At 48.1% G+C, this 14,160-nt stretch overlaps 1 long non-coding RNA gene and 1 other non-coding gene across 2 annotated transcripts; one reads left to right on the top strand and one right to left on the bottom strand.

Moving 5' to 3' along the window:
- The first annotated feature begins 5,220 nt into the window (after positions 1-5,220).
- On the top strand, positions 5,221-5,599 carry LOC146192579 (uncharacterized). The gene is made up of 3 exons (XR_014706401.1): positions 5,221-5,318; positions 5,391-5,450; positions 5,523-5,599. It is a non-coding gene; the product is annotated as an uncharacterized LOC146192579 (long non-coding RNA).
- Positions 5,600-14,068: 8,469 nt separating this feature from the next.
- On the bottom strand, positions 14,069-14,160 carry TRNAY-GUA (transfer RNA tyrosine (anticodon GUA)). The gene is given in 2 exon segments: positions 14,069-14,104; positions 14,124-14,160. It is a non-coding gene; the product is annotated as a tRNA-Tyr (tRNA).

Below are 14,160 nucleotides of genomic sequence, written 5' to 3'. Positions count from 1 at the left end.
CCAGTCTCGAGCTGTCGCATTGTTTCAAAAATACTTCTTATAGACCTAAGGTCTGTCAGGGTTGGAGCACTTTCATGCAACCAACAAAAAAGTCAGCGTAACCCAGTCGATTGCGCACTAGGTTGAAGAGTGAAGGTTTAGTGGTTCAAACCCCGGTGATGACAAGTTTCTTCTACTCTGATTGACCATTCATGCTCGCATTATTGCCGATTTTCTGCCGACAGGCTCTGTCGACGCTATCCATGACGCAAGAAATGCTTTCACAATAATAGAGAGCCGATCGCGCTAAGTGGCACAAGTGACCGTAATCAAGCCTCATAGCTGCGTCATGATTGTGAATGACGTCTTTGAATGAAGCCTTGTGTTCGAAGAAGAAAATATAACCTTGACATGGATCACAGCTGACACTGTGAGGGCGTTAAACATTTTCAATGGAAGATAAAAATTAAGGAGAAATGTACGCTCCACCTTACATTGCATCAAGGCAGAGAGACAATGTTTCTATCATGCGGCATCCCTTGCATTCTTCATTCGCATAACTCCCTCTTCTCTCCTATTTACCACTTACTTTGCTTCGCCGTTAAGCATCTCAAGCAGGCTTACTAGCATGCATTCCTAAGCAACCGTGGCCATCTAACTGAAGATCGTTAGCGACCACCCTATATAGACAAAAAGACCTCCTTCAAACACAAGTACGTTCTCGCAACTGAGGATTGGCTTGTGAACTGAGGCTCCTTCTCGACCCTTCATCTGTTCTCTTTCATACTCCTGGTGAAAGGCAAAAAGTCGGAATGCGTGCAGAATTTGATGGTCCCTGCCGGCTCTGCGCTCCGAGCAGCAAACTTCTGCAGCTCCTCGCGGACAATATCCTAGATTAGTTCATCCAGGACAATCAAAATATTTTCTGTCAGCACCGCCGCTCTTATGGGTTCCGGGTGGAGAGCTGGTCATACTGGTAGTACCGTTCCTGAAGAGCACTCTTCATGGCGGCGGCGTCCTCGACACAATCTTTGCATCTGAAATGTTTCAATATTTGCGTTCCAAACATTTACATGAGGTATCGTAAGAATTGCTTATGATTACTGTTTCACAGCTCAATGCACCTTTTGCTTTGTTATGGCAAAGTGGTAGCTTTTTTTTTATTTATTTGTCGCGCATGAACATGTATTGCTTTAGCGTAACACTTCATGTTTCTCATTTATGTCTCTGCGGTTTTATAGTGCTCAGTCTTTTGATTGTTGCGAACAAGTATTTTTATCAATCCACTGTTCCCAATCCTGCAATGAACCCCAGAGTGGCTTGCAGTATCTGTAATTAAATAAATCAGTCATTGGCAGTTGTAGGTAGCCAATTCCCGAATTCCGCAAGCAGCTGCATCTTGACGTCGTCGTCACTGGGCATGGTAATGCCGCTGAAATCACGTTGTCTGCTTCTGGGGCTTAAACTTACAAAGCGACGTCATTTTCAAAATGTGCATCGCTGGAAGCTGATTTTCAAAACTAAAATTATTATCACCGTCACACGTAGCAAAGAGCAGAACAACCGAGCTGGCCATTTTAATCAAGAGAAGCTCGAGAGAGACGAGGACGACGCTCAGCCATGTGCCAAGACATTCGACCACTTGGTGGCGCCAGAATATGGGCAGAGGTGTGGCAATATGAATGTCTGACATCAAATATTTCTAACTTTCTTAATGCATTGCAAATAAAGTCAATATAAATCCTTGACTCTTAATGGCATTCATTTTCCTAATATGTTGTTGGCCCCTAATATCGACAATAGGAAAGTTCGTTGCTTAATTTTAGTTCGATAATTGCGTATTACTGAGCTCTATCACGTACATAATCTCCTCTTTGATGTACAATCAACCAGCACAGATTACACTGACTTATCTCTCACAAGGTTTCAAATAAAGGCCTTTAGAGAGTTTGAACACACGGTATATTTGCTCGTGTCTATGTTCCCTTGTCTGTTCGATGTCTGTCGTCCGTCCTGAGCCTATAAATACCTGTACTCGTCCAGTAAGCTTCAGCCGTTTCCTGGTCATGCTCACCGTCAACTGAGCCTCATATTCCCAAACACTATTGTCTTATCTCCTTTCGTCACGGCCACCCCGCTGGATTATACAGTGGTAAATGAGGCCGGAGTATTATGAGAATAGGCGCCACCCCAGGGGTATTATTTAGATAATCCGATAACATTTGTCTTCTTGCAGAATAATTTGACCCCATGGAGTCCTCGTTAGCAAACGGTGGCATAATTTCTAGCGGCATCGATATACGCTTTTTTGTTTGTTTTTAGTTTTACCACCTTTTCAAGTTTCTTCACTTTGAAGTCACCTGGCCGCGTGGTCATCTTAAGACCCACAACCTAGCGGGATGCCGCGCGCAGGTGCATGACTCATCATTGAATGTGCGCGAGTGAACTACTGCATTCGGCAAACGTTTCACAAGAAATTTCATTACTTAAGGAGCCAAGAAGCCTTGTCTTGAGGTTCGACCCCCATGCGTATAGCGACGCTCACTGAAATCTCTGTCGTCCAGCTTAGATGTTGAATGGGATGATTTCACAGGCTAGAAAGGAAATGTTTTTGAACATGCGCAACGTTGGTCATGGTGCACACTACATTGTCTTTCGCCGTATTCGTTCTGCCAATAGTTTATTTGAAGTCGTGGAAAACATGAAGAGCTTCAAAATGAATTACAAGCAATGTGTAGTAGGGTTGCAGCTAGCCTTAAATGGAAGGTACTGACTACAGTGACGGGGCCCGTCACTTTAACAACGTCGCTGCAGTGACGGAGCCCGTCACTTTAACAACGTCGCTGCAGTGACGGGGCCCGGCACTATAACATTATCAGTATAGTGACGGGGCAACAACAAACCCTCTTCACTACACGTGTCACCTGAGTCAGTGACGGGGCAATCAGCAGTTCTCTTCACTACACGTGTTTCGTCACTCAGTCGTTGTACCGAAGCATTGCGGTACTCCTTTTTTTTTGTGGCGCTTGCCGTGATCGTATGGAAAACCTCGCTGTTTTGCCGAATGGCCCGTTCGACGTGGGAGCGACGTTTTCGTCATACGAAGGCTTGCAAGCTGCCATCCGCAAATATGAAGACGACAATTACGTGCAGTTTTGGGTGAATTCGTCGAGAACAATTGCAGCAGCGAAAAAGAAAGGATTGACAAGAGATGTGGACTCGGCTCTCAAGTTTGCTGAGATCGAGTACGTTTGTACTAATGGTGGTCGGAAATTCACATCAAGATCAACAGCTGGACGTCCAAATCAAAAGTGAGCATTTTGCCTAATGACCTGTAAATTTGAACGATTTGCTTAGTGCGTGGTACTTTTTATTTGCATTTTATCTTATTGCAGGACGTCGAAGATTGGCTGTAAAGCCAGAATGAAGTTGCTGACATCTCAGGACGGTCGCACCCTTCAAGTTAAGGCAGTCGAGACAGTGCATAACCACATTGTTAGTAAGGTCAGTAGCGTGCTATCGTTCATTCGTGTATTGCTAGGACATGTAATAAACTAACGCAAGTGTAAAAATTTTATTGCAGGGGTGCTATGCACAGCTGCCACGGCAGCGTAAGCTAACTGGGCAACAGCTCAGCGACACTGAGAAGGTTCTCTCCCTTGGTGGGAACAAAAAGCTTATCCAAGCTAACTTGCGGAACAGTGGCAAGATTGTGCTGCTTCGAGATCTTCGTAATGTGCAGGCAGCAGGAGCAAGCAAAGAAATTCATGCTACAGGAACACTGCAGTCAATAGCAGCTATTGCCAGACAAGCTGGAGGGACCCTTGACATTTTGGCGAGAGAGGAAGACAACCAGCTTGTTGGGCTGTTTTATCAAGATCAAGACATGAGAAGTGCACTTCAAAACTACCCTGAGATAGTATTCGTGGATGCTATTCACAAGACTAATGACAGGAGGTTGCCACTATACTTTATCTGTGTAGAGGATTCAAATGGGCACACAGAGGTTGCCGGATTCTTCCTGTGTGTGTCTGAAGACGAGGACACAGTGCGGTCACTGTTTCAGCGATTTGTTGTGCACTCTGGAAGCGAACAGATGCTCAGAACATCTGCAGTGATGACTGACAAGAATTTTACAGAGAAGAAGATACTTGGTGAAATATTCCCGAATGCAAATTTTTACATTTGCCTGTTTCATGTCCTGTGTACTTTTAAGAGGGAAATCACGCCACAGAAAATGTCCATAACACCAGCTCTTCGAATTGCGATCCTAGAAAAGCTGCAGTCAATGTGCTACGCAAGTACAAATGAACAGTACTCGCAACTGCTGCAGAGCATTCAAGATATGGAATGTCCTCTAGTGATGGCTTACATAATGAAAAACTGGCACCCAATCAGACACGAGTGGGTGTCAGGTATGCAAGGGTCACTAACCTTAGGTAACAGAACAAACAATAGGGTTGAATCTATCAACCAGAAAGTAATGCAAGTTATTTCAAGGTACGAAAGTCTGCCTCGGCTTTTCAGTGATCTGATGGCGCTGTTAACCAGCTTCCGTGTTGAAAGGGACCAGCGTGCTGTAGAGTCTTTGTTGAAAGCACCTGCAATTAAGAATTTAACAGAAGACGAGAGCAAGTTTGCACAGCTTCTCACACCATATTGCTTTAAGAGGGTACGTGAACAGCTGAGGGCATCTGAGAACATGAACAATGTTTCCCCTTCAGTGACTGCAAGTACTGACCATTGCACATGCCCCACATATAGCGCTCTTGGAATGCCCTGTAAACATATATTCTACACACGAAGATTGGAAGGCCTACCAGCATTTTCAGTGTCTGGTATTGCTGAACGCTGGACAAAAGGGTACTATGCCAAGACCTCCAGAGTTGCAGCTTCGTCTGAAGATTCACCTGGGACTACAGCTGTCTTTGGCTTCAAAAGCAGTACAAGACCGCAAATTTTGTCCGAGGTTCAAAAATACAGGAAAAGCAGTGAAGCATTGCAGCAATTGGCATCACGCATTGCTGAGCAGCCAATGTCCAGGTTTGAAGCTCTGATGTCAGCTGTAAAGGAGTTCATTACTGCTGTGGAAAATGGGTCAGCAGTTGTTATTGTCGAATGCCCAGAGCAAGAAGATGCATCAAAATCAGTTCCCACTACATGTACCCAACGGGATACACCTGCTGCAGCTCCTTCGTTTGCTGGTAAGCCATTTGCATGCGTCCTCACCGCCTCATTAGGGGTTCCACATAGTTATACATCTGCGCGCTTTCCTCCAGATGGACAACAAGAGCAGCCATCCCAATACGGCATGCCTGTTGCAGATCCTTCACCTGCAGGTAAGCCGTTTGCATGCATACTCTTCTTATTATGGGTTCCACACAGTTATACATGTGCCCATTTCCCTTCAGATGGACACCAACAGCAACCATCCCAATACAACACGTCTGCTGCAGATCTATCACCTGCAGGTAAGCCGCTTGCACGCATCCTCATCTCCTCGTTAGAGGTTCCACACAGTTCGTGTGTCCCTTTTTCTCCAGGTGCGCTTGAAGCTGTTATTCTGCCCACCAGAATAAAACATCGTGGTCGACCAAAAGGGAGAGGTCAGACAGTTGTTGGCCTTCCAAAGAAGAGAAAATGTCTAATACCGACACCATTTTTAATGAAGGCACCCCTTGAACGTGCCATGATGATGCTGCAGTGGTTTGTTGAAGTCGATGTAGCAGAAAAAGCTATCAATGGGGGACACAGGATTGGTGAAGCGGAAATTGAAGTCGCCCCTGAGAAAGTCCCTTCAGCAGTTCTGGATGACAGAGTTCAAATAGATGGAATCCGCAACTATTTCACTGATGATGGTTGGGCAGCGCTTACTGCAACAGTTGCTCATAAGCGTAACCTTGGCTTATGGACATGTAGTGCGTGTCAGCAAAAGGTTGACGACAACGCCATTGGGTGTGACGCATGCTTGCATTGGCTTCACTTTAAATGTGCATCTGTCACATCTGCGCCAAGAAGTAAGGTGTGGTTTTGTCGAAATTGTTATACATTAATTTTTTGTCTCAAAATATGCAATGTTTCCTGTTGATATTTTGTCGTATGCTTAGTGTATAAACTGGGAAATGCCAGCTTTGTTCTCTTCATACATGCATGCACAGAGAATTGTATATTGAATTGTATACCCCTCGGCCCTCGTCTCATCTTTTAATAAATTGGTGTAAATGATTTTTTCTCCTTTCGACTAGGCATGACTTGAAGCCTTCATTTGCCAAGCATATGAAGTGTACCGTTGAAACATTCTATCAAGGTAAGATACAGATATGCATTAACATGAATTAAATATAAAAGGTTTTAATCTGCCGGCCGCTACCAAGTGTTAAAAATTTATGCAATTGAAACAAATATATTTGTACAGTGATACATATATTGCTTTAATTGCGCAGCACCAGGTACACTATACTATATAGCATAGAGCTACTATATAGTGCCGGGCCCCGTCACTGCAACACCGTTGTTAGAGTACCGGGCCCCGTCACAGTACCTAAATGGAAAGTTAGAGAGTTTCGCCGCTTATTGTTCCTTCCTCTATATTCAACCCCGCTGCTGACAAAGCCGAGCCGCCTTGTGTACGCTTCTAGTCGGGGAGGCCGCTCACCATGCTGCGTAATTGGGTAGCGACCTTGAATCTGGTTCAGGGGTGACATGGTGTCACTACAGGTAATTTTGAAATTTGGCTCGAATCGCTCATTCCCGAAGAATCCGCTGCAATATAGAATAGTGAATCTTACGCAAATTATTACAATGCCTCTTTAAACTTGTTCGGATGGTGTTCACCACGCACCGAACCCTTTTCTTCAGCGCATGGGTCACCCGCAATTTCGCTCATTCAGTGGATACGAAATTTTGGTCTTTTTTTAGTGTGACAGGCAGGTAGGCCTTCAGAGCCCACCGATAGCAAGAAGACACTTTTGCTGTACCATTTGGGAGACGAAGATCGCAGCACATACTGCTCCCGAATTGCGTCCCAAAACGAGAAGCGTTCTCCGACCGACACGGGATACGCCATACAAGCGTCGCATTCCTTGACCGACATTCGAGAAGCTCGGACCGAATCTGGAGGTATTATACAGGATATATACAGGGAGCGACCATTGCTTCACTGCAGGTTTAGTACGGACAAGTGTTTTGTACAAGAGGAGTTTAAGACAGCTAGGGGCGGAAGAAACATTAGGAAGGAGATGACCGAGCATGCGATTAGCATTGTTAATTATCGTGTTAATGTGAAGTGACGGAGTGAGACCTGAAGAGATTTCAACGCCTAGGTAACGGTAGGAGGTATCGGATTCGAGAACCGTGTTATTTAGAAAATAGAGCGTAGGAATTGCTGAAATTCTGGAGACGCGTAAGAATTTAAATTTAGAGGTAATAAGATCCATTCTCCACAAATTACACTTGTTAGAGATAGCATAAGTATCCAGTCCCTACGATTATATATATATATATATATATATATATATATATATATATATATATATATATATATATATATATATATATATTCTGCCTCCCGTCCGTGCCTTGTAGCTACCCCACTGGAAGCTGATGAACGCGCTACATCAATGATATCTGCATTTTTACAATTCATATTGAATTAGCGTGCTGTTTTACAGAGAAAGAGAAATATTAGGGGGGTAAATATTCACAGTTTTTCCGTCTGCGCCGTGCCTTACATCAATTAAAAAAAACGCCTTGGCGTTGTTGGTTAAAGCGCCTGTATAGTAAACAGAACATCATCAGTTCGAATCTGACCGGTGCCTCTTATATTTTTTTACAAATCTTACGCAGTCCGTCAATGGCGCTCATCTGCTGGGCAGCTCACACATGCTAGCAAGGAATACCACTGGCGTTGAGCTACGCGCACGTGCTGCCCATGCAGCCTTCTCTTCGGTATTTTCAATGCCGTCTGACCTGACGATTGCCTGCACTGTGCTATTCATTTGTTTATTTGTGTGGGTGTTTGTGCGTATACGTGTGTTTGTGCGTATGAAATGAGGTTTTAAAGTTGCGACTAAGAAAAGCGCTTTTCTACATCTAACCTATCCTTGAATAACTTCATCCCAATGGTTCTTTAGACTATGCTTAGCAGGATAATTAAGGAACAGCGCAAGGGACGGGACACAGAGACACAAGAAAGCACGAACTCTCTTTGTTCCGTCCTTTGCGCTATTCCTTAATTATGCAAAACTAACCAGGCCGCCAACTCGCTCTTATTAGCAGGATAGCCCATGCTTCTATTAGTTTTTTCTATAGCACTTAACTTGACGTTTATCGAGATATTTTTGTTTAGATGTTGTAGCCGTTGTTCCTTCTCGTGCAATAGCTGCTTCCGACAATCGCCAACAGCTTTCAAGGTACGTTCATTGACGCAAAATAACATTGCAAATCACAAGAATATGCGCCCCTGGGGCTGTAAAGAGGCGGGATATGACGATGCTTGTTTCTGCGAATGCCACCATAGACCATCGCTTCGAGGGTTCAAAAAGTAGTGCAGAGAAAAAAAGGGCTTGGACAAACAAACAATTTTCAGTACGTTTGATCACAATATTTTCAGTCAACGCAGGGTGCTTCTTGCATTTCAATGGCGCACAAAATGTAGTTTGCACAGCGTACACTTTATTAGTGAGCGTTGTTAAGAAGCCTAATATTGTTACGGGGATGTACTTAACATGACGGCACTGAGATGGACTGAACTTGATGCTAAGACTTCAGCAGCCGTGCAGAATCCACTCTCTCAGCGTCGTCCTCTTTCTCAACGCTTTGTCGTGCCCGCGTTCCTCGATCGTCGTCTTTGTCAGTGAGCAAATCACTTTGGTCCCGCGTTTCCCGGTAACACTACCCCCCTCGGCAAAAGGCAACGTCCCGGTGCGTATTAGGCGTGCGGTGTGGAAGGGGAGTAATATGTCTTGAGGCGGGCGACATGTACGATTTCGGAAGTGGGTGTAGCAGTCGGTGACTTTGGGTGGAGTGGTACAATCTCATAGGTCACGTCGGTCACTGGGCGTAGTACACGGTAAGGACCCGTCTAGTGGGGCAGAAGTTTTTGACACAACCCCACACGACGGCACGGAAGCCAGAGCAACACCAGAGATCCGGGAGGATAGTGCACATCGCGGTGGTGAGCGTCGTAGCGGCGTTTTTGAGCTTCTTGATAGACGGTGAGATTGTGACGAGCAATCTGGCGAGCAGCGTCGGCTCGGGCGATGGTATCGCGGGCATAGGTTGTGACGGAGCCAGCAGCGGGAAGCAAAGTGTCGAAGGGCAGTAAGGGGTCTCTTCTAAAGCGAAGACAGAATGGAGAGTACCCAGCAGTGTCATGACGCGAAGAGTTATATGCAAAGGTGACAAATGGCAGACTAATATCCCAGTCACGATGACTGTCGGATACGTACATTGCGAGCATGTCGGTGAGTGTGCGGTTAATACGCTCCGTAAGGCCGTTCGTCTGAGGGTGGTACGCAGTGGTGAACTTGTGCCGAACGGAGCAAGAACGAAGTATTTCCTCAACAACTCGGGAAAGGAAACAGCGGCCGCGGTCGGTAAGTAGTTGATGGGGAGCACCATGGTGAAGTATGACGTCGTACAAAAGGAAGTCAGCAACGTCTGTGGCGCAGCTGGTTGGAATGGCGCGAGTGATCCCGTACCGCGTGGCATAATCGGTGGCCACAGCGATCCATTTGTTTTCTGACAAGGACTCGGGGAAGGGCCCTAGGAGGTCAAGGCCAACACGAGAAAATGGCTCAGTCGGGATAGCAATCGCCTGCAGGTGTCCAGGTGGTAGCACAGGGGGTTTCTTCCGGCGTTGACAGAGGTCGCAAGCGGCTACATAACGTTGGACAGAGCGGTAGAGTCCAGGCCAGAAGAAACGCCGGCGCACGCGGTCGTATGTGCGTGAGAGGCCAAGGTGACCAGCTGTAGGGGCGTCGTGCATTTGTTCTATAACCGCAGAGCGTAGGTGTTGGGGAACGACCAGCAAGTGCTCAGCGCCATCAGGTTGCATGTTGCGGCGGTATAGCGTATTCCCATGAAGGAAGAACAGGACGAGGGAAGAGTCACGGCTGTGTGTGCAGAGGCGGTCGCTAAAAGAACTAAGGGTTGGGTCCAAGCGCTGTTCGTCGGCTATGTGGGAAAAGTCCGATATAGAGAAGACACAGGGGTCTGACTCGTGGTCAGTAGAGGAAGGGGGATCGACGGGATAACGGGACAGACAGTCTGCATCCTGGTGGAGCCGACCTGATTTGTATACAACGGAAAAGGTATACAAAGGGCACTGCAAGCGCAGTGCCCAGCGGTCGAGGCGGCCAGCAGGATCCTTGAGGGAAGAAAGCGAACATAAGGCTTGGTGATCTGTAATTACAGTGAATGGTCGGCCAAACAACTGGGGTCTGAATTTTCCAACGGCCCAGACGAGAGCCAGGCACTCCCGTTCCGTAATAGAATAGTTTTGTTCCGCTGATGACAGGAGGCGACTGGCGTAGGCAATCACGCAGTGTTGGCCGCGTTGTCGCTGTGCAAGAATGGCACCAATCCCGTGGCCACTGGCGTCGGTGCGAGGTTCCGTCGGGGCAGACGGGTTGGAATGGGCCAACACAGGAGGATTGGTGAGAACAGCGATGAGGGTGGAGAATGCGTTAGCCTGCTCCGGTCCCCATGAGAAAGGAACGCCTTTCTTCAGGAGATTTGTGAGAGGACGAGCCACAGCGGCCAAGTTTGGGACGAACCGGCGAAAATAAGAGCACAGCCCTATAAAGCTGCGGACATCACGGGGTGAACGGGGAGATGGAAATGCACTGACAGCGCGAACTTTGTCGGGATCGGGTTGCACGCCGGTGGCATTCACCAAATGGCCAAGCACTTTAAGTTCGCGGCGACCAAAACTGCACTTCTTTGAGTTCAGTTGAAGTCCGGCACGGCGGAAAAGTGCGAAGATGGAAGAAAGGCGACGAAGATGGCTTTCGAACGAGGGCGAGAAGACAATCACGTCATCCAAGTAACATAGACAAGTCGTCCATCTGAAGCCGCAGAGTAAGGAGTCCATCATTCGTTCAAACGTAGCAGGGCGTTGAAAAGTCCAAAAGGCATAACCTTAAATTGGTAAAGTCCATCGGGTGTGACAAAAGCTGTCTTTTCGCGGTCTTGTTCGTCAACAGAAATCTGCCAGTAGCCGCTACGAAGGTCGATGGAGGAAAAGTAGCTGGCTCCATGTAAACAGTCCAAGGCATCGTCTATTCGCGGCAGCGGGTAAACATCTTTCCTTGTAATCTTGTTCAGATGTCGATAGTCGACGCAAAAGCGCCAACTGTTGTCTTTTTTTCTAACGAGCACGACAGGAGATGCCCAGGTTCGAAGGTTCGATGATATCGTTGGCCAACATCTTGCCGACCTCCTGCTGGATGACTTGGCGCTCAGAAATGGACACACGATAAGGCCTCCGATGTACAGGCATTGCATCGCCGGTGTCAATGCGGTGAGTCACAACTGATGTGTTTGGCCCAGAGAACCGGCAGCAAAGTAAAAAATGTCGGAGAAGGATAACAAAACGTTGTGCAGGTCCTGAGCGTGTTCGGGGCTGAGATCAGAGGAAATCATTACGGAAATAGGGTTGGTAGTTGTGGTGGGGAGTACGGGTGTTGGAAGGACGCTTGAATGTGGGCCAGGAGTGAGTGCACAAATGGTGCAGTCTGTGAGAGGGGACAAGGTAGCAAGGGATATTCCTTCGGGGAGAACTTGGGGTGACAGTCTTAACTCCGTAGACTCAAGCTCGAGTAGTCGTTGTTGTCTTGAACAGGTTCGGACTCAAGTTCAGAATAGGAAGGTAGGTGCTGTTCTGTGTAACGCGTATGATGAGATGAGGAAGAATGACGTTGCGGTCAAGAAAGGCCTCGGTGATAGGGCAAGCAACATAGTCACCGTCAGGCACAGGCGGGAAAGGTGACAGAGGTAGGTAAACAGCAGAGTCAGGGGGCAGGCGAGCGAACTCGGTGGAGCGAAGGTGGGGTGTAGATGGAGGATGCTCTGAGCAGACAGGTAGGTCCAAACGAAGAAGGCCGCTGGAGCAGTCGATAAGGGCAGAGTGGGTCGTTAAAAAGTCAAGGCCGAGGATCACATTGTGAGGGCACTGGTTGAGGACGGTGAAAAAAACAGGGATGTGATGACCGGCAAGGGTGACTCGGGCAGTGCACAGCCCAGTGACGGCAGCAGTACTGCCATCGGCAACACGAACGGTGGGCGAAGCGGCGGGGGTCTGTACTTTCTTGAGGCGGCGGCAAAACGATGAGCTCATGATCGAGACTTGGGCACCAGTGTCAATGAGGGCAGAGACGGGAACACCATCCACGAGCAGGGAGAGGAGGTTACAGGGCGAAGAAATGGCCATTAGAGGATTTCCAGGTCGGGGTACCAATGCAGCGTCACCTCCGGGAGCTGCATTGGCTAGTTTTCCGTGAAGCGGCCGGCAGAGGAAGGCTAGGAACTGCGACTAGGAAAAGGTGAACGGGAACGGAGGGCTGGCGGGGAAGGAGAGCGTCTGGACACAGGAGGGGGAGGAGTGGTATCGGTGCGGGGCGGCTCATAACGAGGCGTGAAATGGCAGTGACCGTAATCGGAGTAGCGGTCAACGTAAGGAAAACGTCGAGGTGGTGATGTCCAGCGGCTGCGGCAGTGGCGAGAGATGTGGCCAATACGCGAGCACGTGAAACAGATCGGCCTGTCGTCAGGGGTGCGCCACTCATCATCTGGATTGCGGTATCGGTAGCGTGGCGTGTAGGTGTTGCGGGGCGTAACGGTGGCGACCATGGGAGGGATGGGGCTCGAACTGTGGTGTTCCACGGTGTGGCTATAGGGGACACCCAAGTTAGCAACCTCTTGACGAACGACGGCTTGAATGAGGGATATCGTCGCTAGGTTGCCGTCCGAGGAGGGCGGGTTGGATGCAGCAGGAGCGAGCGCTTCCAGTTCACGACGCACGATGCGGGTCACATTTTCAGTGTTGGAAGGCTGCCTTAGGGTTGGCAGATCCTCGCACGTGGAGCTAGGGGCAGTGTTGGGGAGCCGATTGAAGCGATGCGCAATGCGTTTGTGTTTGGCCTGCTCGAAATGTCGATAAACCTGCAGAACGGAGTCAACCGTAGAGAAGTCCCGACAGAGTATAAGATTGAAGGCATCGTCGTCTATGCCTTTGAGGATGTGCCCCACCTTATCAGGTTCTGTCATGTCTTTGTCGACTTTTCGGCAGAGGGCCAGAATGTCTTGTATATACGTAATATAAGGCTCGGTAGATGTTTGGGCACGTGTGGCGAGGTCCCCCTTGGCGGCGAGTTGACGGCCAACCGGTTTTCCGAACAGGTCATTGAGTTTTTGTTTGCAAACATCCCAAGAGGGTATATCTGCTTCGTGAGTTTCGAACCACACGCGTGCCGTGCCAGTAAGGTAGAATATGACATTGGCCAGCATCAGCGTGGCGTCCCACCTGTTGTGCTGGCTAACACGCTCATAAAGCGAAAGCCAGTCCTCGACATCGACCTCATCTGTACCGCAGAATGAGCCAGGATCACGGGGGTGGGCTACGACGACAGTTGGAGTTGAGGTAGATGGAGCCGCGTCGGTTGTCATCGTGACGGTTCCGAGGTGACGGCCACTGCGGAGATCCAGAGTCAGATTGTGTCGAACCCGCGACCTCCACCAAGATGTTACGGGGATGTACTTAATATGACGGCACTGCGATGGACTGAACTCGACGCTAAGACTTCAGCAGCCGTGCAGAATCCACTCTCTCGGCGTCGTCCTCTTTCTCAACGCTTTGTCGTGCCCGCGTTCCTCGATCGTCGTCTTTGTCTGTGAGCACATCACTTTGGTCCCGCGTTTCCCGGTAACAATATTTTTACGTCTGAGTTGTCTGTCTCCTCAGTGAAGGATTAGGCAACGCTAGTTTCCTAAAACAATTCGAGAAGTTTAGGAACATATTAAAACGCTGTGGCATAGGCATCCAGAATCAATAAAGTACACAGGATTGCTACACAAAAAAAGAAAAACCTCCGTCGAGCAGGATTTGAACCAGCGACCTATGGATGTCCGCAGTCAGGAAACCTCTACAGTCCACCGCTCTAACTACTGAGCTTTCGACGG

Source organism: Amblyomma maculatum, chromosome 4 (assembly GCF_055883805.1).
Source record: "Amblyomma maculatum isolate TAMU_Amacu chromosome 4, ASM5588380v1, whole genome shotgun sequence".
Classification (NCBI taxonomy): Eukaryota; Metazoa; Arthropoda; class Arachnida; order Ixodida; family Ixodidae; genus Amblyomma; species Amblyomma maculatum.
The sequence above is the reverse complement of the archived record's forward strand: the minus strand, read 5'-3'. Positions and strand labels throughout refer to the sequence as shown.